Source organism: Bombina bombina, chromosome 4 (assembly GCF_027579735.1).
Source record: "Bombina bombina isolate aBomBom1 chromosome 4, aBomBom1.pri, whole genome shotgun sequence".
In the NCBI taxonomy this organism is placed as follows: Eukaryota; Metazoa; Chordata; class Amphibia; order Anura; family Bombinatoridae; genus Bombina; species Bombina bombina.
In genome coordinates, this window is record NC_069502.1 from 1,030,142,846 (window position 1) to 1,030,164,585 (window position 21,740).

Here is a 21,740-nt window from a genome sequence, read left to right on the forward strand (position 1 = left end):
ACACACATATATATATATATATATATATATATATATACATACATATACATATATACATATACATACACATATATATACAATAAATACATCTAGAGGGATTAAACATATATTCTATACTGTACTACTGGAATTCTAACCTAAGCTATACTAAAGTTAAATTATATTAATGTTAAAATAGATGATTTAAGTCCAATTCCCTATTAAGGCCTGTGGGGGATAGTGAACCAAAATTATATATTAGTTCCGCTTCTGTACGTAGTAATTTCTTTTCCATATCACCCCTTCTTCCATCTTGTATTACTTTCTTAATTCCCCAGTACTTCATGCTATTTATATTCCCATGGTGCACCTCTGAGAAATGTCTATACAGTACAGTATGTGTTCCCTAATTCGGTCCTTTAATTTTCTGCTTGTTTGGCCTAAATAAATTAAATCACATTTGCATTTTATAAGATAAATAACATTTATATCTGTACTACGTATAATTCCTTTAATTTTAAAATCTTTCCCTGTTTTAGGTGATCTAATCTGTTTTAATTTATTACTATACTTACAAGATTTACAAAAGTAACAGGGATAAAACCCCTCTATTCTATTCCCCTTTCGGTCTCTAACCCCTTGGTCAAATGTTGGAGTATTTTTCTTTTTGTATTCACTAGGGGCCAATATGTTTTATAATTTTGTGCCTTTTTATATATAAATTGGGGTTTTTTACTTAAATTTGGATCTAACAGAGGATCTTCTAAAAGGAGATGCCAATGTTTATTCACTATTTTCTTAAAATGTTCATGTTGTGACGAGTAAGTAGTGATAATAGGTATATTCAAATCTTTATTATCCCCTCTTTTGTCTTTATCTCTCTTTTTGAGTAATGTTCTTCTATCCACTTTTTTGATTTCTTCTGATATTTCTTCAATTCTTCCTTTATTGTACCCTTTCTGTGTAAATCTATTTATCAGGATTCTAGATTGTTTTTCATACTCTTCTGTTTCAGTACAGTTTTTTCTTACTCTCAAATATTGACCTTTTGGTATGTTTCTTTTCCAGGTCTCGTGATGGCAACTTTTTTAATCAATATAATTAATTGCATCGATTTTTTTTAAAAATGTTCTTGTTTTTATCTGACCATCTATTATTTCTACTTCTATGTCAAGGAAGCTAATTTTGTTGAAACTGTACTCATCTGTAAAGTTTAGTCCGAAATTGTTCATATTAAGATCTTCTATAAATAAGTTTAATAATTCCACATCACCCCTCCAAATAAAAAACATATCATCAATGAAACGCCTATAGAGCACAAGGTTCGCACCCCATGGTGACCTATTCACCATTTGATCTTCAACTCTCCCCATAAATAAATTGGCACGTGGCAAAAAAACACATAGGCCTAGATTTGGAGTTTGGCGTTAGCCGTGAAAACCAGCGTTAGAGGCTCCTAACGCTGGTTTTAGGCTAACTCTGGTATTTGGAGTCACTCAAAAAAGGGTCTAACGCTCACTTTTCAGCCGCGACTTTTCCATACCGCAGATCCCCTTACGTAAATTGCGTATCCTATCTTTTCAATGGGATTTTTCTAACTCCGGTATTTAGAGTCGTGGCTGAAGTGAGCGTTAGAAATCTAACGACAAAACTCCAGCCGCAGGTAAAAAGTCAGTAGTTAAGAGCTTTCTGGGCTAACGCCGGTTCATAAAGCTCTTAACTACTGTACTCTAAAGTACACTAACACCCATAAACTACCTATGTACCCCTAAACCGAGGTCCCCCCACATCGCCGCCACTCGATTAAATTTTTTTAACCCCTAATCTGCCGACCGCCACCTACGTTATACTTATGTACCCCTAATCTGCTGCCCCTAACACCGCCGACCCCTGTATTATATTTATTAACCCCTAATCTGCCCCCCACAACATCGCCGCCAGCTACCTACAATAATTAACCCCTAATCTGCCGACCGCAAAGCGCCGCCACCTACATTATAGCTATGTACCTCTAATCTGCTGCCCCTAACACCGCCGACCCCTATATTATATTTATTAACGCCTAATCTGCCCCCCTCAACGTCGCCTCCACCTGCCTACACTTATTAACCCCTAATCTGCCGAGCGAACCGCACCGCTACTATAATAAAGTTAATAACCCCTAATCCGCCTCACTAACCCTATAATAAATAGTATTAACCCCTAATCTGCCCTCCCTAACATCGCCGACACCTAACTTCAATTATTAACCCCTAATCTGCCGACTGGAGCTCACCGCTATTCTAATAAATGTATTAACCCCTAAAGCTAAGTCTAACCCTAACACTAACACCCCCCTAAGTTAAATATAATTTTAATCTAACGAAATTAATTAACTCTTATTAAATAAATTATTCCTATTTAAAGCTAAATACTTACCTGTAAAATAAATCCTAATATAGCTACAATATAAATTATAATTACATTGTAGCTATTTTAGGATTAATATTTATTTTACAGGCAACTTTGTAATTATTTTAACCAGGTACAATAGCTATTAAATAGTTAAGAACTATTTAATAGCTACCTAGTTAAAATAATTACAAAATTACCTGTAAAATAAATCCTAACCTAAGTTACAATTAAACCTAACACTATACTATCATTAAATTAATTAAATAAAATACCTATAATTACCTACAATTAAACCTAACACTACACTATCAATACATTAATTAAATACAATATTTACAAATAACTACAATGAAATAAACTAACTAAAGTACAAAAAATAAAAAAGAACTAAGTTACAAAAAATAAAAAAATATTTACAAACATAAGAAAAATATTACAACAATTTTAAACTAATTACACCTACTCTAAGCCCCCTAATAAAATAACAAAGACCCCCAAAATAAAAAATGCCCTACCCTACTCTAAATTACTAAAGTTCAAAGCTCTTTTACCTTACCAGCCCTGAACAGGGCCCTTTGCGGGGCATGCCCCAAGAAGTTCAGCTCTTTTGCCTGTAAAAAAAAAAACATACAATACCCCCCCCAACATTACAACCCACCACCCACATACCCCTAATCTAACCCAAAGCCCCCTTAAATAAACCTAACACTAAGCCCCTGAAGATCATCCTACCTTGTCTTCACCTCACCAGGTATCACCGATCCGTCCTGGCTCCAAAATCTTCATCCAACCCAAGCGGGGGCTGGCGATCCATCATCTGGTGGCTGAAGAGGTCCAGAAGAGGCTCCAAAGTCTTCATCCTATCCGGGAAGAAGAGGCGATCCGGACCGGCAACCATCTTGATCCAAGCGGCATCTTCTATCTTCATCCGATGACGACCGGCTCCATCCTGAAGACCTCCACCGCGGACCCATCTTCATCCGGCGACGTCCAACTGAAGAATGACGTTCCTTTAAGGGACGTCATCCAAGATGGCGTCCCTCGAATTCCGATTGGCTGATAGGATTCTATCAGCCAATCGGAATTAAGGTAGGAATATTCTGATTGGCTGATGGAATCAGCCAATCAGAATCAAGTTCAATCCGATTGGTGGATTGGATCAGCCAATCAGATTGAACTTGATTCTGATTGGCTGATTCCATCAGCCAATCAGAATATTCCTACCTTAATTTCGATTGGCTGATAGAATCCTATCAGCCAATCGGAATTCGAGGGACGCCATCTTGGATGACGTCATTTAAAGGAACCGTCATTCGTCGTTCAGTCGTCGGCCAGGATGGATGTTCCGCGTTGGAGGTCTTCAGGATGCTGCCGCTCCGCTCCAGATGGATGTCGATAGAAGATGCCGCCTGGATGAAGACTTCAATCGGATGGAAGACCTCTTCTGCCCCGCTTGGATGAAGACTTCAATCGGATGGAAGACCTCTTCTGCCCCGCTTGGATGAAGACTTCTACCGGATCATGGACATCTTCAGCCCCCGGCTTGGGCTTGGATCAGGACATCGGAGGAGCTCTTCAGGACGGATCGGTGAACCTGGTATGGTCAAGATAAGGTAGGAAGATCTTCAGGGGCTTAGTGTTAGGTTTATTTAAGGGGGGTTTGGGTTAGATTAGGGGTATGTGGGTGGTGGGTTGTAATGTTGGGGGGGGGTATTGTATGTTTTTTTTACAGGCAAAAGAGCTGAACTTCTTGGGGCATGCCCCGCAAAGGGCCCTGTTCAGGGCTGGTAAGGTAAAAGAGCTTTTAACTTTAGTAATTTAGAATAGGGTAGGGCATTTTTTATTTTGGGGGGCTTTGTTGTTTTATTAGGGGGCTTAGAGTAGGTGTAATTAGTTTAAAATTGTTGTAATATTTTTCTTATGTTTGTAGATATTTTATTTTTTTTGTAACTTAGTTCTTTTTTATTTTTTGTACTTTAGTTAGTTTATTTCATTGTAGTTATTTGTAGGTTTTGTATTTAATTAATGTATTGATAGTGTAGTGTTAGGTTTAATTGTAGGTAATTGTAGGTATTTTATTTAATTAATTTAATGATAGTATAGTGTTAGGTTTAATTGTAACTTAGGTTAGGATTTATTTTACAGGTAATTTTGTAATTATTTTAACTAGGTAACTATTAAATAGTTCTTAACTATTTAATAGCTATTGTACCTGGTTAAAATAATTACAAAGTTGCCTGTAAAATAAATATTAATCCTAAAATAGCTACAATGTAATTATAATTTATATTGTAGCTATATTAGGATTTATTTTACAGGTAAGTATTTAGCTTTAAATAGGAATAATTTATTTAATCAGAGTTAATTAATTTTGTTAGATTAAAATTATATTTAACTTAGGGGGGTGTTAGTGTTAGGTTAGACTTAGCTTTAGGGGTTAATACATTTATTAGAATAGCTCCGGTTGGCAGATTAGGGGTTAATAATTGAAGTTAGGTGTCGGCGATGTTAGGGAGGGCAGATTAGGGGTTAATACTATTTATTATAGGGTTAGTGAGGCGGATTAGGGGTTAATAACTTTATTATAGTAGCACTCAGGTCCGTTCGGCAGATTAGGGGTTAATAAGTGTAGGCAGGTGGAGGCGACGTTGTGGGGGGCAGATTAGGGGTTAATAAATATAATATAGGGGTCGGCGATGTTAGGGCAGCAGATTAGGGGTACATAAGGATAATGTAAGAAGCGGCGGTTTACGGAGCGGCAGATTAGGGGTTAATAATAATATGCAAGGGTCAGCGATAGCGGGGGCGGCAGAATAGGGGTTAATAAGTGTAAGGTTAGGGGTGTTTAGACTCGGGGTACATGTTAGAGTGTTAGGTGCAGACGTAGGAAGTGTTTACGCATAGCAAACAATGGGGCTGCGTTAGGAGCTGAACGCGGCTTTTTTGCAGGTGTTAGGTTTTTTTCAGCTCAAACAGCCCCATTGTTTCCTATGGGGGAATCGTGCACGAGCACGTTTTTGAGGCTGGCCGCTTGCGTAATCAACTCTGGTATCGAGAGTTGAAGCTGCGTTAAAAATGCTCTACGCTCCTTTTTTGGAGCCTAACGCAGCCTTTATGTGGACTCTCAATACCAGAGTTTTTTTTATGGTGCGGCCAGAAAAAAGCCGGCGTTAGCTACGCGGGTCCTTACCGACAAAACTCTAAATCTAGGCCATAGATTGTATTTTTGTAAAGAAAACATACGTTCACAGGACATATTTTTGCAATCTTGCTGTCTATGCTTGTTGCAGTTAGAAATGGTAAAGGAATGGGATGGAAAAGTATACATTAATTGTTAGGTCTCATTGTGTCTCCCTGGCCTTAGTCTGAACAACTTATACTAGACTTCAGAATTGGTTTAGCAACAGGAGGTATTTAACCCTATTTGTCAAAACAGGGATACAGTATCATATCTTCATGTAATAGGACGTACGGTTGGGAGCATTTGGGTTTCTGATGAGACTTTGACATGCCCCAAAACATTAGTCACCTTTCCTATTATTATTTTTAGTTAAAACTATTTAAAGTCATATTTTATTAGACCCTAGGCCTTTTGGATTATATAAGACACAAACGACACAGGATGTTTGTGTCTGTGAGGTTATACAAGAGCATTTTCTCTACAGATTTCATTTTTTTTAGCAGAAACTGGATATATTTTTTCCCCTGAAGTAAAATTTATGGCAATGATTTGTGGACTCCAATCTAAAGTTTATTACATCACGCATCGGTCATGTGGAAGTTTATGTCTTGTGAATGAATAACCAAGATTCAGACATTTCTGCTGTAAAACCTTGGATAAGAATCTGCTGTAACACAAATTTAAAAAAAAAAAAGCTGAAGGCTAAGAATACTTGTAGTAAAGAGTAATTTTTGTTTGCCCCAAGGTTTACAAATTTCCACACATAACCTAGCGTTGAATGTTGTTTTACTGTGATTTTTTTTTATAGTATTTTTTTAGTGTTACATAAGCTTCAACAAATCATCTTCATGTTGTTCTTGTTTGTGGAAAGCCTTTGTATTATGCTTGGTAACATATTACTGTTTTTTAGTGATATTTACCTAGAATTGTGCTGACATTTGTGTATAATAGTCTATCGCCCCTAGATTACGAGTTTTGAGCGCTATAGGGAAATTAACGAACGCAACAAAAGGGGCGTTATTTAATACCCTATAGCGCTGCCTTTACAAATTTAAAAAAATCAGGCTTGTGCGGGTGATATGGGGTTTTCTCCAACATAGGTGTGTCCGGTCCACGGCGTCATCCTTACTTGTGGGATATTCTCTTCCCCAACAGGAAATGGCAAAGAGCCCAGCAAAGCTGGTCACATGATCCCTCCTAGGCTCCGCCTACCCCAGTCATTCTCTTTGCCGTTGTACAGGCAACATCTCCACGGAGATGGCTTAGAGTTTTTTAGTGTTTAACTGTAGTTTTTATTATTCAATCAAGAGTTTGTTATTTTAAAATAGTGCTGGTATGTACTATTTACTCAGAAACAGAAAAGAGATGAAGATTTCTGTTTGTATGAGGAAAATGATTTTAGCAACCGTTACTAAAATCCATGGCTGTTCCACACAGGACTGTTGAGAGGAATTAACTTCAGTTGGGGGAACAGTGAGCAGTCTCTTGCTGCTTGAGGTATGACACATTCTAACAAGACGATGTAATGCTGGAAGCTGTCATTTTCCCTATGGGATCCGGTAAGCCATGTTTATTAAGATAGTAAATAAGGGCTTCACAAGGGCTTATTAAGACTGTAGACTTTTTCTGGGCTAAATCGATTCATTATTAACACATATTTAGCCTTGAGGAATCATTTAATCTGGGTATTTTGATAAGATTATATCGGCAGGCACTATTTTAGACACCTTATTCTTTAGGGGCTTTCCCAAATCATAGGCAGAGCCTCATTTTCGCGCCGGTGTTGCGCACTTGTTTTTGAGAGGCATGACATGCAGTCGCATGTGTGAGGAGCTCTGATACATAGAAAAGACTTTCTGAAGGCGTCATTTGGTATCGTATTCCCCTTTGGGCTTGGTTGGGTCTCAGCAAAGCAGATACCAGGGACTGTAAAGGGGTTAAAGTTAAAAACGGCTCCGGTTCCGTTATTTTAAGGGTTAAAGCTTCCAAATTTGGTGTGCAATACTTTTAAGGCTTTAAGACACTGTGGTGAAATTTTGGTGAATTTTGAACAATTCCTTCATATTTTTTCGCAATTGCAGTAATAAAGTGTGTTCAGTTTAAAATTTAAAGTGACAGTAACGGTTTTATTTAAAACGTTTTTTGTACTTTGTTATCAAGTTTATGCCTGTTTAACATGTCTGAACTACCAGATAGACTGTGTTCTGAATGTGGGGAAGCCAGAATTCCTTCTCATTTAAATAAATGTGATTTATGTGACAATGACAATGATGCCCAAGATGATTCCTCAAGTGAGGGGAGTAAGCATGGTACTGCATCATTCCCTCCTTCGTCTACACGAGTCTTGCCCACTCAGGAGGCCCCTAGTACATCTAGCGCGCCAATACTCCTTACTATGCAACAATTAACGGCTGTAATGGATAATTCTGTCAAAAACATTTTAGCCAAAATGCACACTTATCAGCGTAAGCGCGACTGCTCTGTTTTAGATACTGAAGAGCATGACGACGCTGATAATAATGGTTCTGAAGGGCCCCTAAACCAGTCTGATGGGGCCAGGGAGGTTTTGTCTGAGGGAGAAATTACAGATTCAGGGAACATTTCTCAACAAGCTGAACCTGATGTGATTACGTTTAAATTTAAGTTGGAACATCTCCGCGCTCTGCTTAAGGAGGTATTATCCACTCTGGATGATTGTGACAATTTGGTCATCCCAGAGAAGCTATGTAAAATGGACAAGTTCCTAGAGGTCCCGGGGCTCCCAGAAGCTTTTCCTATACCCAAGCGGGTGGCGGACATTGTAAATAAAGAATGGGAAAGGCCCGGTATTCCTTTCGTCCCTCCCCCCATATTTAAAAAATTGTTTCCTATGGTCGACCCCAGAAAGGACTTATGGCAGACAGTCCCCAAGGTCGAGGGAGCGGTTTCCACTTTAAACAAACGCACCACTATACCCATAGAAGATAGTTGTGCTTTCAAAGATCCTATGGATAAAAAATTAGAAGGTTTACTTAAAAAGATGTTTGTTCAGCAAGGTTACCTTCTACAACCAATTTCATGCATTGTCCCTGTCGCTACAGCCGCATGTTTCTGGTTCGATGAGCTGGTAAAGGCGGTCGATAGTGATTCTCCTCCTTATGAGGAGATTATGGACAGAATCAATGCTCTCAAATTGGCTAATTCTTTCACCCTAGACGCCACTTTGCAATTGGCTAGGTTAGCGGCTAAGAATTCTGGGTTTGCTATTGTGGCGCGCAGAGCGCTTTGGTTGAAATCTTGGTCAGCTGATGCGTCTTCCAAGAACAAGCTACTTAACATTCCTTTCAAGGGGAAAACGCTGTTTGGCCCTGACTTGAAAGAGATTATCTCTGATATCACTGGGGGTAAGGGCCATGCCCTTCCTCAGGATCGGCCTTTCAAGGCCAAAAATAAACCTAATTTTCGTCCCTTTCGTAGAAACGGACCAGCCCAAAGTGCTACGTCCTCTAAGCAAGAGGGTAATACTTCTCAAGCCAAGCAAGCTTGGAGACCAATGCAAGGCTGGAACAAGGGAAAGCAGGCCAAGAAACCTGCCACTGCTACCAAGACAGCATGAAATGTTGGCCCCCGATCCGGGACCGGATCTGGTGGGGGGCAGACTCTCTCTCTTCGCTCAGGCTTGGGCAAGAGATGTTCTGGATCCTTGGACACTAGAAATAGTCTCCCAAGGTTATCTTCTGGAATTCAAGGGGCTTCCCCCAAGGGGGAGGTTCCACAGGTCTCAGTTGTCTTCAGACCACATAAAAAGACAGGCATTCTTACATTGTGTAGAAGACCTGTTAACAATGGGAGTGATTCATCCTGTTCCATTAGGAGAACAAGGGATGGGGTTCTACTCCAATCTGTTCATAGTTCCCAAAAAAGAGGGAACGTTCAGACCAATCTTAGATCTCAAGATCTTAAACAAGTTTCTCAAGGTTCCATCGTTCAAGATGGAAACCATTCGAACAATTCTTCCTTCCATCCAGGAAGGTCAATTCATGACCACGGTGGATTTAAAGGATGCGTATCTACATATTCCTATCCACAAGGAACATCATCGGTTCCTAAGGTTCGCATTCCTGGACAAACATTACCAGTTCGTGGCGCTTCCTTTCGGATTAGCCACTGCTCCAAGGATTTTCACAAAGGTACTAGGGTCCCTTCTAGCTGTGCTAAGACCAAGGGGCATTGCTGTAGTACCTTACTTGGACGACATTCTGATTCAAGCGTCGTCCCTTCCTCAAGCAAAGGCTCACACGGACATCGTCCTGGCCTTTCTCAGATCTCACGGATGGAAAGTGAACGTGGAAAAGAGTTCTCTATCTCCGTCAACAAGGGTTCCCTTCTTGGGAACAATAATAGACTCCTTAGAAATGAAGATTTTTCTGACAGAGGCCAGAAAAACAAGACTTCTAGACTCTTGTCGGATACTTCATTCCGTTCCTCTTCCTTCCATAGCGCAGTGCATGGAAGTGATAGGTTTGATGGTAGCGGCAATGGACATAGTTCCTTTTGCGCGCATTCATCTAAGACCATTACAACTGTGCATGCTCAGTCAGTGGAATGGGGACTATACAGACTTGTCTCCGAGGATACAAGTAAATCAGAGGACCAGAGACTCACTCCGTTGGTGGCTGTCCCTGGACAACCTGTCACAAGGGATGACCTTCCGCAGACCAGAGTGGGTCATTGTCACGACCTACGCCAGTCTGATGGGCTGGGGCGCGGTCTGGGGATCCCTGAAAGCTCAGGGTCTTTGGTCTCGGGAAGAATCTCTTCTACCGATAAATATTCTGGAACTGAGAGCGATATTCAATGCTCTCAAGGCTTGGCCTCAGCTAGCGAGGGCCAAGTTCATACGGTTTCAATCAGACAACATGACAACTGTTGCGTACATCAACCATCAGGGGGGAACAAGGAGTTCCCTGGCGATGGAAGAAGTGACCAAAATCATTCAATGGGCGGAGTCTCACTCCTGCCACCTGTCTGCAATCCACATCCCAGGAGTGGAAAATTGGGAAGCGGATTTTCTGAGTCGTCAGACATTGCATCCGGGGGAGTGGGAACTCCATCCGGAAATCTTTGCCCAAATCACTCAACTGTGGGGCATTCCAGACATGGATCTGATGGCCTCTCGTCAGAACTTCAAAGTTCCTTGCTACGGGTCCAGATCCAGGGATCCCAAGGCGGCTCTAGTGGATGCACTAGTAGCACCTTGGACCTTCAAACTAGCTTATGTATTCCCGCCGTTTCCTCTCATCCCCAGGCTGGTAGCCAGGATCAATCAGGAGAGGGCGTCGGTGATCTTGATAGCTCCTGCGTGGCCACGCAGGACTTGGTATGCAGATCTGGTGAATATGTCATCGGCTCCACCATGGAAGCTACCTTTGAGACGAGACCTTCTTGTTCAAGGTCCGTTCGAACATCCGAATCTGGTCTCACTCCAGCTGACTGCTTGGAGATTGAACGCTTGATCTTATCGAAGCGAGGGTTCTCAGATTCTGTTATCGATACTCTTGTTCAGGCCAGAAAGCCTGTAACTAGAAAGATTTACCACAAAATATGGAAAAAATATATCTGTTGGTGTGAATCTAAAGGATTCCCTTGGGACAAGGTTAAGATTCCTAAGATTCTATCCTTCCTTCAAGAAGGATTGGAAAAAGGATTATCTGCAAGTTCCCTGAAGGGACAGATTTCTGCCTTGTCTGTGTTACTTCACAAAAAGCTGGCAGCTGTGCCAGATGTTCAAGCCTTTGTTCAGGCTCTGGTTAGAATCAAGCCTGTTTACAAACCTTTGACTCCTCCTTGGAGTCTCAACTTAGTTCTTTCAGTTCTTCAGGGGGTTCCGTTTGAACCCTTACATTCCGTTGATATTAAGTTATTATCTTGGAAAGTTTTGTTTTTGGTTGCAATTTCTTCTGCTAGAAGAGTTTCAGAATTATCTGCTCTGCAGTGTTCTCCTCCTTATCTGGTGTTCCATGCAGATAAGGTGGTTTTACGTACTAAACCTGGTTTTCTTCCAAAAGTTGTTTCTAACAAAAACATTAACCAGGAGATTATCGTACCTTCTCTGTGTCCGAAACCAGTTTCAAAGAAGGAACGTTTGTTGCACAATTTGGATGTTGTTCGCGCTCTAAAATTCTATTTAGACGCTACAAAGGATTTTAGACAAACATCTTCCTTGTTTGTTGTTTATTCCGGTAAAAGGAGAGGTCAAAAAGCAACTTCTACCTCTCTCTCTTTTTGGATTAAAAGCATCATCAGATTGGCTTACGAGACTGCCGGACGGCAGCCTCCCGAAAGAATCACAGCTCATTCCACTAGGGCTGTGGCTTCCACATGGGCCTTCAAGAACGAGGCTTCTGTTGATCAGATATGTAGGGCAGCGACTTGGTCTTCACTGCACACTTTTACCAAATTTTACAAGTTTGATACTTTTGCTTCTTCTGAGGCTATTTTTGGGAGAAAGGTTTTGCAAGCCGTGGTGCCTTCCATCTAGGTGACCTGATTTGCTCCCTCCCATCATCCGTGTCCTAAAGCTTTGGTATTGGTTCCCACAAGTAAGGATGACGCCGTGGACCGGACACACCTATGTTGGAGAAAACAGAATTTATGTTTACCTGATAAATTACTTTCTCCAACGGTGTGTCCGGTCCACGGCCCGCCCTGGTTTTTTAATCAGGTCTGATAATTTATTTTCTTTAACTACAGTCACCACGGTATCATATGGTTTCTCCTATGCAAATATTCCTCCTTAACGTCGGTCGAATGACTGGGGTAGGCGGAGCCTAGGAGGGATCATGTGACCAGCTTTGCTGGGCTCTTTGCCATTTCCTGTTGGGGAAGAGAATATCCCACAAGTAAGGATGACGCCGTGGACCGGACACACCGTTGGAGAAAGTAATTTATCAGGTAAACATAAATTCTGTTTTTAAGCTAAATACCGCACCAAAAACAAGCGCTGATTTGACGTGCTCGTGCACACTTTCCCCATAGACATCAATGGGAAAAGTGGGTCAGAAAAAAGTCTAAAGAAAAAGCTCTGTAACGCAGCCCCATTAATGTCTATAGGGAAAAAGAAAATATGGTTTAAACCTAACACCCTGACATAAACCCTGAGTCTAAACACCACTAATCTGCTGGCCCTGACATCGCCGACGCCTGTCTACAGTTATTAACCCCTAATCTGCCGATCCCGATATCGCTGCAACTAAATAAACCTATTAACCCCTAAACCTCTGGCCTCCCACATCACTACCGCTAAATAAACCGATTAACCCCTAAACTGCCAGTCCCCCACATCGCAACAACCTAAATTAAACTATTAACCCCTAACCCTAACGTAACCCTAAAGTAACCCTAACACCCCCTAACTTTAACATAATTAAAATAGAGCTAAATTAAACTTACAACTATTAACTAAATAAACTTATTAACCTCTAAACTGCCAGCCCCCCACATCACAACAACCTAATTGAAACTATATTAACCCTTAAACCTAACCCTAACGTAACCCTAACTCTAACGTAACACTAACCCTAACGTAACCCTAACCCTAACACCCCCTAACTTTAACATAATTAAAATATAGCTAAATTAAACTATTTAAAACTAAATACTTACCTGTGAAATAAAACCTAAGCTAGTTACAATATAACTAATAGTTATAATGTAGCTAGCTTAGGTTTTATTTTAATCTCACAGGTAAGTTTGTATTTATTTTAACTAGGTAGACTAGTTAGTAAATAGTTATTGACTATTTAATAACTACCTAGTTAAAATAAATACAAAATTACCTGTCAAATAAAACCTAAGCTACCTTACACTAAAACCTAAAATTACAAAAAAAACAAAATTATCCAAAAAAATAAAAATTATTCCTATTCTAATACCCTTTAAAAAAATAATTAAAAAACCCCCCAAAATAAAAAAAGCCTAATCTAAAATACACTACCAAGGGCCCTTAAAAGGGCCTTTTGTAGGGCATTGCCCTAAGTTAAACAGCTCTTTTGTTACAAAAAAAACAAACACCCCCCTAACAGTATACAAACCCCCACCCCCAAACTACCAAGAGCCCTTAAAAGGGCCTTTTGGGGGCCCTTAAACAGGCCTTTGTAGGGCCCTAAAGATATCAGCTCTTTTGGTGAAAAAAAAAAAAAAAAATCAAATACCCACTAACATTACAACCCCCCACCCCCCCAAATCCACAAAATAAAAAAAAACTATCTAAAAAACCTAAGCTACCCATTGCCCTGAAAAGGGCATTTGGATGGGCATTGCCCTTAAAAGGGCATTTAGCTTTTTAGGTTTGGGCATGTAAAAGAGCTAAATGCCCTTTTAAGTGCAATGCCATTCCAAATGCCCTTTTAAGGGCAATGGGTAGCTTAGGTTTTTGTTAGAGTTTTTTTTTTATTTTAGTGGGGTTGGTTGGGTGGTGAGTTTTACTGTTGGGGGGGTCTTTGTAATTTTTTTTACATGTAAAAGAGCTGTTTAACTTAGGACAATTCCCTACAAAAGGCCCTTTTAAGGGCCATTGGTAGTTTATTGTAGGCTAGTTTTTTTTTATTTTGGGTGGGCTTTTTTATTTAATTGGCAGTTAGTTTAATTTTAGTTTAATAATTATATTAGTTTAATTATTAGTTTAAACTTAGTTTTTCTAATTTGACAGGTAAGTTTTAATTTAATTTAAAATAAGGAAATTGTAATTTTAATCTAAAGTTAGGGTTATGGTTAGGTTTAGGGGTACTAGTTTATTGCAATGTGGGGGCTTTCGGTTTAGGGGTTAATAGTTTAAATTAGTTTATTTCATTGTGGGGGGCTTGCGGTTTAGGGGTTAATAGGTTTGTTATAGTGGCGGTGGTGTAGGGCTTAATAACTTTAGTATAGTGGGGGCGATGTGGGCGGACGGTAGATTTGAGGTTAATTATATTTAAATAGTGTTTGCAATGTGGGAGGGCAGCGGTTTAGGGATTAATACGTTTATTATAGTGGTGACAATGTCAGGGAGCGGCGGAATAGGCGTTAATATTTTTTTTTAGTGGCGGTGATATCGGGAGCAGCAGATTATGGGTTAATAAGTTTAATATAGTCTTTGCAATGCGGCAGGGCCTCGGTTTAGGGGTTAAGAGGTAGTTTATGGGTGTTTAGTGTACTGTGTAGCAGTTTAGTTATGAGTTTTATGTTACAGATTTTTAGCGTAAAACTCATAACTACTAACTTTAGATGACGGTATAGACCTTGTCGTTTTAGGCTGTAATGCTTTTTTTTAATGTTTTTTAGCCAGAATGCAAAACTCGTAATACCAGCGCTATAGGAATCCCATGAAAAAACGTCATTTTTAAGAGTACAATACTGACGTTGCGTTGAAGGCTAAAAGGCTTGCGGTACAGCTATACCGACAAGACCTGTAAAGGCTGCCGTGCTGTTTTAATGCTGAAATTACCATATTTTCAGTGTTAAAAGACGAACGCACAAACTTGTAATCTAGCTGTATATAAATATACTGCAGTGTCCTTGTTTCATTTTTTAGTCATTTATCAGAGGATGGCATTTTAAAAAGCTTGAAAGCAAAAAATGATTAGTTAGTTTACTCAGATTTACTCATCTTATCTTAAAGGGGCATAACAGTGAATAATATGCTGGAAACATACTTTTGGAACACAATTATCAATATAATTTAATTTAGCCTTTTTTTCTAAAATGAGGATTGGCAACACTTATATATAGGCTGACCATATTTCCTTGAGACAAAAACGGGACATTGAGCGGTCAAAAACGGGACGGGGTTAATATTCTTTATTTATATGAAAAAAAGTAAGATTTTAACAAAAGTTAACTTTTATGACATGAATTTAAACTACTGAGCCAACAATTATCCTTCAGTGACAGAAGAACTCATACAAAAAATTTTAGGTAGATGTAGAGCTAGAGGGGGACTGTATTTCATCATGATTGTACCATGAATATTTGTCTGATGAAACAAATTTACACAGCAAATTTCGGTCTTTCAACACCATATAATAAAACTTCTCACACTCCATGGGCTGATGTATCATGTATATGAAATCATTTTTACTTTAAATTTGATGCACATAGAAATATGGCAAATCTATATAAAAATAAAGCACACATGTTCTGACTTATAAAGACACCCTATAAAATGCTTTTTATTATAACTGTTGTTAAGGGAAATAAAATTACTTATCCAATAACCATTCTAAAGACGAAGGTTCCCTCCATTAGATCACATCCATCATGACCCCCCCACACAATATTCATTAATATTAATATATATTATGGAACTTGTCTCAGACTCATTGTCACTTTTAAACAGATGGATACCCAAGCCAAATTTGTTGTTTAAACAAAGAAAATCAAAGAGAACATGCTTATATAATAAGAAGAGCTGATTCTGAAGCTTGTGAACAAAAGTATTACAATTTAATTTATCATACAAACAACAAACATGCTTTAAAAAAGTGAGATTATCCTATGTTGTCAAGGCAAATTCCCCCATATTAACTGATTTTAAAGGGTAAAAGCCTCTGAACTTGCGTTTGGTTTGAATATCTGGATAGTAGTTGTAGATTTTTTTTAGCTGAGTTGCCAAAATCATTGTTACACATGTAAATGGTGGAAGAACTGATAAAAATGTGGAACTACATAGTTACTTGATAATAACCATTATTTTATAACATCTGTACTACAACCAGCACCGCAGCAGCATAATAATAATAAGCATATGATATAATAAATGACAATTAATTTAATTTAATTGATTGCCAGGCACAGACACTGGTCTTATCTTGGTCGTGCACAATTCTTGCTGAAGTTCAGAACAGACTGTAGACATTTGAATCGATCTACTTCCAGACCAGACCAGACCATAACACTATGTTCACTTCACACGTCTGTGACACAAACAAGAAGAAGATGGCAACAAGAATTATCTCTCTGGTGTCTGGTGATGGTCAGGTCAGCCTATAATTCGGATGATGGTGAGGCAGTGGCTAAAGGCAGATGATTGATCATCACATCAGATCCAGATGATGACTGACTGAATCTCAGATATTTTTAGTCCAACTCCTGCCGACCCCTGTGCTGAGGCTCTCCTGAGTGTAAGTTACTAGTAAAGTATTGGCACTACTGCAGCTGAGCTAGCTAGTAATCTAACTTCCCTCACGCTGACCAGTGACCAGTCTCCCTCCTAGGCTCAGTCTGACAGCTCACGACTGAGTACTGACCTGCTGTCACTGACTCTTTATAGGCAGCTATCAATGACACACCCCTAATTTTGAAGAGTGTGGGCGGCATAGACTGCTAAGACTGCATGAAGCCTGCATGCTGTGGATCATGTGGGCACGGCCACCCAACCCCAACCCGGCTGCAGTTAAAAAAATAAAATAGTTTTTTAAAAAACTGCCCTCCCCGCCGGCAGGGAGTTTAAAAAAAAGTTAAGTGGTGTGTGTGCAATAAAAAATTACACTTGTGAGGGGCGTGACTCTAGGCAGCACCTTGAATGGTCGCACTATCAGTTGTGTGAAACATCAATAATTTGCCTTTTATTGGTGTCTATGAGGACCATCCATCTACCTCACCCTGATAACTAAACTCTGCTTACTAAGCTGAATCGAATACTACCAAAATCTTGGGACTACCACCCTTAATAACTGATCTGGAGAGTTGAGGCCTAAGGCAGCAGCGTAAGTGAGAGGCTCTCAACACCCCCTCGGTATCTTGTAAGCCGGGCATGCAGTGCGTAGACACTGAAAATCTCAGCAACATGGAACCTGACGCAGCTATCCTAATCGAGGGGATATGTAAGCTCCTTAATGAACACTTTTTGCAGTTCACAGAGAAAATGGCGGCAGCATGGGCTTATGAAGGGAACCTTTCTAGCACTGAGCCTGCTCCCATAGATACGGCACAAGCAGGGGACCCGAGCCCTCCACCCATTGCAGATATTTGAGCCTGCCTGACACACAGCAAGACAGAGGAATCTCCATAAACACTGAGCCGGCGACTGGAAGTGGAGACCTACAGAAGACTGGCGCAGGTAAACTCTCAGCAGCCTGGTTGGGGTTGGATCCCGCTCTCACACATACCGGGAAGGCAGATGCCCCTGAAGTAGGAGGAAGCCCTACAACGAACCCCCAACTGCCTATACATACCTACTCAGTCCAACAGCCACGGCTCGCAATGGGAGGTAATCCCGCTCTATATAGAGAGATACTTACAGGGTCAAAGATGTTATGTGCGGGGACTGTCTCTATGCCGGATGATTTCACTCCGCTGCCCCCGGCGCCTCTGTCACAGATAACCAGATTGAGAGAGACTCTCAGTGTCACACAAGCAGTCTGGCGCCACTGGATAAATCCTGCATGGGAGACACCCCCTATACTGAAGGTCCGGAGCGGCCGTGAAGACAAGTCGGAGGTACACGGTCTGCAAGCATTGTGCTGGTGGGAACATAGTGGAGACTTGATAGCTCTATGGGAATCCATGAGTCGCTCACTGCTTGGAGGATTGCTGATAGCGGTTAAGATCTTTCCTGGCTCTGTGGACTTAGGGGTTGCTGTACCCCCTGCACGATCTGGTATTGGCTAGTGACAGTGAACTTGCGGGGATAGTAGGCTGCTAAACCCCAGATGGAGGCCCGGTAATCCTCTCTTTTTACACCCTCAAACTTTAAACTGACGGCCTATTGAACTAATGAACTGTCCTCATGACGTCCGAGATCCGACCTTATAATTCCCCATTAGATGATATACTAGTATTTAACTTTGCTCCCTATAAGCTTTATTCTACTTGCGGATCGGAAGCTACCAGTCTGAGGGACTCTATATATTGGGAGGCGGCAATACACCAGTTTATTTTATACATTGACTGTCTGCATGCTTATATGTTTGATGTGCGGGGTTAATCAGTTTACTTAATTCTAGCTATGTTCCAAGCTCCGATCTCACACTGATCTTTACTGATTAATGTATTGTTACTACTATTCATAGCTAAGCCCCTCTATGTTAGGCTCATGCACATTAACTAATGGATGGTGACCCCTAGCTGGAACTCTCGAGGCAAAATAGTGTGGCTTCTGTGAATTGACCCGTAGTCATATTAGCTCAGTCCTGACACTTAAACTAACAGAAGGTGAGCGCTTGCTGGTGTTAAAGTTTTCCTCTATGGGGAATTTGGAGGTTTGAAGAGGATTCCCGTGGGATTGTACTGGCCCTCAGCAGTTTGCGCATGCAATCATAAGTATTGAGACCAACCTGCCAAATACTTGTGCACAAGCTCCTCAATAGACCAGGCTCATAGGGTCCCCTTTAGTTAAATTTAGTAAGTATATCACTTATATATATGTTCCATGTCAATTCTATATCCTAGGCATTTGGGGTCCAAAAGTGGCCCAGTTTGTTATTTTCTTTGATTCCCCTACAATTCCCTATAATGTCTCAAATTCTCTCTCAGGAGGTCCAAGAGAGGCCTCTATTTTCCATAGAGGGAAACCACTGTTTATGACTCTATATTATATTCTAAGGGGATTCTCCTTAAATAGAAAATCTGAGGTTATCTCATATTTGTATAATTGGGCGATTACCCGTTTGTATATTGGGTCGCATAAAATGCATACTGTTTGGTAATCTTCCTATGATTTTGAAACCAAGTTTTTATTTGCCTGTACTATGTTTTTCTTTTTCCTTTAACCTCAATAAAAATAATAATAAATAAAAAATTACACTTGCGCTGCCCGCACGGTCTGATGACCCTCAAAATGGGACAAAATGACTATTAATAAAAAAATGACGGTACAGGGGAAAAAACATAAAATAACGGTACTGTCCCTTTCAAAACGGGACGTATGGTCAGCCTACTTATATACCCCCAGGCCCTGATCTTGCAAGGTACTGAAGTGCAGATTGGTGGGTATGGTCTTGTGCACAAGCTTGACAGACATGTGCATGGCACAATAGCACTAATTAGCATCTGTCTTAGCAGCAAGATCAGAACTGCACATGTACAAAGAGATGCAGGAATCGTAACATTCTACTGAGTTTTTAAACCCCTGTGACAAAAAAAAGCTTGTGATAACTTTAACATGTTCGTAGACAGTCTGTATTCAAAGAGACATTAAAGTATTGTTTTTCTTTGTTGCATCTAAATGAGCATTTTAATATGTATTACATTCTTTGCAAATAGATTTTACTTTACTGTAGAAAAACGTTTTTGTTTAGTTTATAAGCCAGTAACTTTCTATCCTATGGACCAGACGTACATAAACACACTTTCTGTTTAAAAATCAGAGTAAATTGTTTTAACTTTGACATAAAGATAAGTATTTTGTTCCACAAGAGGTGTCTAGGATGCTCCCTGGTGTCCAGTTGGCGTCACAAGGGCTAATAACCTACAGATGTGCAAATACATATTTCAGTGCTTAGTTTCATGGAAGGACCTTACACCACTACTAGACTCTTAAGTAGTCTAATGTCTTGCAGCCAGGAAACCCAACTACACACCAAGTAATTTAATTTAAAAAGGGCACAATGGGGGGGCAGAGTTAACTTTGAGTCTGAGCGGTCGCAGCTTGTTATGGCTCCGGCTGTATCTTGTTAATAAATGTGCATTTGGCCGTTTAGCTCAGCCTAATTGATATCTCTAAGACACCTAAGGACTTATGGGTCTTACAAAAACACAAAAATAGAGTCCTGAAGCTTGGGGGATGTCGAGGTGTAGTGCAACTCAGCTTGTTTTGGTGGTGTTGTTCGGTGAGGCCCTTTGAGCGCGGCCATATTTCAAGTGCGGGAGGAAGTACATTGAGCTTATTTTGGTGAACGGGAGAAGAATCCTAATCAGCACTTTCCAGCGCTATAGAGCTCTCACCCCCGTGAGGATGCCTAAGAAACAGAGAGCCTTTGTTCTTAACTTATAAGTAATGGAAACACAGCAACATCCCATTACATAGGAATCAAGCCCTAGCACCATCTTCACAGAGCTCTAATATTGGTAAGCTACGGCTGCATTATAGAACCCAAGCCCGGCATGACATCTGTGCTTTCTATTCTGGATGACATCAGGGTCCTTTTGCAGCAATACCAGATGGCCTTCATAGGGACTTTACACTCCGCTATGGACCTACCTAATGCAGATGGCACAGAGTTGGGGCCGGGTGAGGTGCTCTCAGGTGAATTAGAACAACGCAATGGCACCCCACTCAGTGAGACTCCGCTTTCTACAAAGGAGACAAGTGTCCTGTATTTGGAGTCCGACGTCTGTGAGGCTCAGATTTGTATGCAGAATCTTGGCGACCGCATGCAGACCACGCTGACCCCTGTACTGCTGGCTGTGAGAAAAATACATACTGAGGATGTTAACTTCTACCTAGATGTTCATAACACTTATCTCGCAAGGCTCGGAATGAAGCCAGCATCGGAACACATTTCCTCCCAGCGACAACAGCTCTCTTTGTTCCAGGCATCCTGGCACGAGATTCTATTGGCACTTGATAGAAACTTACTCCCTAAACCTATGGCAAAGTTATGGAGGACCGGCATAGGCTATGTAAAGATGTGTTCCCAGCCTTGCTAGGTGTTTGGTAGTAACATGTTTCACCGAGTGAGAATTTTTTAACTTTCCCCACGCTGAACATTATGATTCGTATAACGTGCATTTGCTTTTTTTATATGGCTGCTTTAGTTGACTGTTTTAGAACAATGGCCCCTTACAGTTTTGCCTGATCCTTCAGTGCAATTTAGAAACTAATAGCTGTCTCTGTGCTTCTTAGCACTGAAATATCTTATAATCTATCAGCTAGATTTAGAGTTTTGTCGGTAAGGACCCGCGTAGCTAACGCTGGCTTTTTTCTGGCCGCACCATAAAAATAACTCTGGTATTGAGAGTCCACAGAAAGGCTGCGTTAGGCTCCAAAAAAGGAGCGTAGAGCATATTTAACGCAACTGCAACTCTCGATACCAGAGTTGCTTACGGACGCGGCCAGCCTCAAAAACGTACTCGTGCACGATTCCCCCATAGGAAACAATGGGGCTGTTTGAGCTTAAAAAAAAAACTAACACCTGGAAAAAAGCCGCGTTCAGCTCCTAACGCAGCCCCATTGTTTGCTATGGGGAAACACTTCCTACGTCTGCACCTAACACTCTAACATGTACGC